The sequence below is a fragment of the Protopterus annectens genome, chromosome 2.part1 (genome assembly GCF_019279795.1).
Source record: "Protopterus annectens isolate FY-2018-M chromosome 2.part1, PAN1.0, whole genome shotgun sequence".
NCBI lineage: Eukaryota > Metazoa > Chordata > Ceratodontiformes > Protopteridae > Protopterus > Protopterus annectens.
The window spans coordinates 1,207,676,150-1,207,681,149 of record NC_056729.1 but is presented as its reverse complement, the minus strand read 5'-3'; positions in this window follow the sequence as shown (position 1 = coordinate 1,207,681,149).

Sequence of the window (5,000 nt, the reverse complement as noted above, 5' to 3'; positions counted from 1 at the left end):
CACCTATGTGGTGCCCTGCCGGACATCCGGCTATGCCTGCTGCAAACGGACACAGTAGGCATGGTTACCACACTTCCCTGTGCACTGCCACCAAACACCAGCTGTTCCTCCACTATTGCCACTGGTGATGGGGTATGTGTAGGCACTGAAACTGTGTATGGGGTTGGGGTGGCTAAAAGGGGGATGTCAAATGTTGGCACAGTGTCAGCCCCTGACAACCCCATCTGTGCCTCAACAGTACTATCATCATCTTTGGTGTCTGTATGGACACCAACATCAGATTGCATGCAGGAGGGACCCTGACCCACATCACCACCTGTGGGGGAAAACAAATGCACTTTAAAACCTGTACAGCACTGCCTAACAGTATACACACACACACACACACACACACACACACACACACACACACACACACACACACACACACACACACACACACACACACACCTCCATAATACCTACCTGTCCATGGCTTTACAGACAGTCCCACGTATATGTCCATGTGTTACCCCATCCTGCATCACACTTGTTAACATACACACATTGATACAACTCATTAACATCTCAGTCCTCTAAATGCCCACACAAGCAGCCACAACACAAGGCCTGTTGCTACTTTACCTGCCTGACCTGTGTGTAGTGGTTTTACATGGCCTCACTGCTGTCATTCGGTATGCACCCTCTGTATGTCCGGACATGATGTGCATGGCCCCTATATGTGTGGGCTACTATGTTGTATCCATAATATCTCACACTGGTGTGTCGTGTATGTAATGCTCAGTACATGCCAGATATGCTGCTCCTTCAGCCAATCATCTGACAACTGTAATATCTGGATACACTCCCTAGTGTTGACTAGTACTTACCCAATGCATCTGTAGTGCTGCATACTTGGGTTGTAGGTGACCTCTCTGCTGTGATATTAAGGGTGTACCTGGTGTCTACATTCCCTCTAGATGCATGTTCCATGCTACAGACCATATTATACTATTTGTTGTCCTGTGATTACACACATGACAGGTATTCCTGGTGTGTAATGTAGCAGTCCATGTCCATGTACTGCATGGTCCCAAAGGGAGGTACAGCCATATGAACATCCCACAATCACACATGTGCATACATGGCCACCCACACAAACAGACACATGCACACATGCATCCTACATGCATCTACCTTCCTCCACTTCACCAGAGTGACCTTGCAGACAAACTAACCAACCACCAGGATCCACGCATACACACACACACACACACACACACACACACACACACACACACACACACACACAGGTGAGGTTGCACAATGATAGTACAACAAATTCGAAATGCTGTAGCAAAAATCCAATAAGACATAAACATTGATAGTACACACAGTCCTCCTATTACCCATTTGTCAACATGCAGAACATATGGTACAGAACAGCATGCAGTTCAGCTATAGTCAATCCATGCTAGCAACAGTATACGTGTGTGTGATGCATGTGCTGTGTCACTAGGTGATGCCCCTTCCCCTGGATATCACTGCATCCATCTACACAGTATTGCTGTGCACCTGCTCTGCACCCTGCCATGTACTATGTACCACAACTCACAGGTGTACAACCCATTGCGGAATGTGTAGTACTGTGTCAGTTATGTCAACTTTACTTCTCACAGCCCCTATGTTTTCCAGCACCACATACCTGGGATGATGTGTGGACAGTTGTCATTGGTGAATGCCTGATGCCTGATTTACAGCTGTCAACATCAACAGACCATGTATGACCACTCCAATACTATTACACTGATAACCATCAGAGCATACTGTGGCTATCGGAGGTGTACAGATCTTTATTGATATGACACACATATCCTTGATCTGCCATGGGACCACATTACTGCATATCTTAGCAGTACATGAGCCCGATATGTGACATATGTCCTGTACTTTCACATATAGTGTCTATCTATTGTGTTAGGTGTGTGGTTGCTGACCGCAATACATACATACCGTGTGGGCATATGTGTGCAAACCCTTATCATGACGGTTTATCGCACCTCTTGTGTGTACTACAGCAGTCACTACTCCTGGCACGAGTATACCAGCATGGGCCATCTGCATTTGCCAGTATATGTTCAGTCTGCCCTAAACATGTCCCCCTATTCTGCATGATTGCAAGGTCTACTCATGTGTACATTCCTTTCCATGGTGTTCACGCACTGCCTTCACTACTGCTGTGTGGGTAGGGTTATGGCTGCCACAGGTCCTGAACCTGACTATGTGCAGATAGAGCCATTCCTAGCATCCTTAGGATCTCTGCTGCAGTCCACTGGTGTGTCATACTGAAATCCCCCCTCCTTCAGCCTTTATGTAGATGCATGACAAGTAAGCCCTACACATGTGTGTCACTTTGCAGTGTCCCATATACTGAACACCACATGTTGCAGCCTAGACCCAGCTGATAATGTGGACTACTGTAATGCCTTATGCCATAGTGCATCTCTGCAGCAGTTGCCATTGTCCTACAGGTATCTACACTGGTATTGCACTGTATATGGGTGTTGTTTCGAACATATCCCTACTGTAGGCCATGTCTACCAGCAGTATGTTACGCCCTGTGGACAAATTCCGCAATGACAGGATGTTAGTTATCATGCAGATGTCTGACATACCCTTCCAATACCCAATCATGGTCACCCTTGTGAGATTGTGCATTTCACAGCAACAATACATGCACATATATAGCATGCATTCAGGGTAGGTGTGTTAGATGTGTGCATGGATTATACCATCGCCATTACATGCCCGGTGTGTTGGCAAGCATCTACATAAAACATACTCACCAGCTACAGGCTGCTGCCTTGGTGGTATCCTGGAGGGACCTTCATAAGTGGGTGAGAGATGCAATATCAGTGGCCACACATGTGGCAGTGCTACAGGGTAGGTGCAGTATTACAATACATCAATGGTACATTCCCATGATACTACCACATTTGGACATCTGTTTATCACTACAATGCAGCAACACAATATATCTATGACATGTCAGATATGCATGATATACCTATACAAATGCGGATGTATACACAACAGTGGTCTACTGATGTGCCGTGTGTCCTTACATGCTCCTCGGCTGGTGTGTGGGTGACACCCACCTCCATGAAGATGTCCAGTGGTTGATGGCTGGCCGGACGGGCAGGTGCCACGAGGCTGGCCAGGATGTCCTCCACATGTGTCGGGGGGATGGATGGCATGCCCCCCCATGGTGAGATGATCTCCCCTGGACTGCAGCAGCATGCCAAAGAGCATTGCAAAGCAGGTCAGTACAATGATGTCAGACCTGCTCATAACTGCGGTTGTGCAGCCCGACATTATTGACCGTGTGGACTAGGTCATTCCGCAGGGCAGTCTGCTCCTGCTGCTCAAGTGCAGCCCTGCCAAACAGCACTGGGTAGTGCTGAATGAAGTGTGATATCACCGCATCATTCTCTGCTTGTGAATAGGTGGGCAACCATGCATGTGACATCTTGGCTGAAAGACAAAGATGGAAACAGGTCTGAGCAACTCATACAGCAAGGTTACCACAGTTTGTAATACACATCTCTGTCACCCCCCACATATCAACTTCAACAAACTGTACACACAACTCATTAGGCATGGCTACAGCTTACCTACCAGTGGGACAGATATTGTATTGTACCTCACTTTAAGCTATGTGATTGTAGCCATGTCCCCTGTGTGGACAATATCATTGCTGGCCTGTTACAGACTATTCACCTGCATGCCATTGTCAGGGCCACTATGGTTCCATATATGCCAGTAGTATGGCTGCTTTGGGATTACTGCATATCTGACATTCTGTGTTATAGGGGATATCTATGCATGCTGTTGGACATGTACCAGGATTGTATAGACTATTACTACCAACATATGTTCTACAACAGTGACACAATAACATGTATATGTTCTATTGGCCAGCAGAACCACCTCTCCAAACCCATCTGCCCATGATACCTGGCCACATCACATGTGTGTCCCAACCTGGGGCTTTCTCATGTACTGGTCATGCAATACCATCAAGTGGAACCAACCCAGGGGATGTTGTCCTCCCCCTCAGGGCACACACAGACATGTTCCTGTCCCCTGAGGTCAGGTCTAGGGACTGTTCCATACCGGGCTCCACAAACACACGTGGGATGTGCTACATCAGTCTGAGGCACCCAGTACACATTCTGAGGGCCAACATGATCCTCCTGCTCAGCCTCCAGACCAGACACCCTTCAGGATGTGGACTGCTGTTCTGAGTAGCAGTGGGTGGGAGGCTTGTTCCCATTGTGCCCATATTGAAGCCTATAGGGCATCCACATCACAGACCACACACACCATCCAGGGTGTTTACCCACCACATGTGTCACATACCACCCCTGTAGACTGTCATCTATATATACCAACCCTGACCACCTCCAAAAGTGTACCTGCTGTAATTCCCCATATTCCCATTGAATACTTCACAGATGGGCCAATGTGGTCCCAAAAAGGGACTAACGTGACATACCCATTCATGTTGCACACACTGCCAGCTGTGGGTATCTGTGTGTATTGCTATGTGTGCTGGTGCCTTGCACATGGCATGCATCATTGTGGTAGTAATATAGGGGACATGTCTTTACAGACATATATCTTTGTGTGTGTGTTGTATATATGTAGACATGTGCATATAGGTATAGATTTATATATGTGTAGATATATGTGATGTTGTATATATGTGCACATATATATCTCTACACATGGGTATCTGTATATTTGTGGACATACATGCTGATATACATATTTTTATATATTATATATGTGACATATGTACACATATGCATACCTATATGTGGGGTACATTCAGACATCAGCTCCACAATCTCACAACACCTTCCTGCACAGCTGCACTGTTCTGCCTTGCTACAACACAGACAGGTGCCACATATGGACACAGCCTAACATTAGGGGGGTATATGTAGGACCCGATT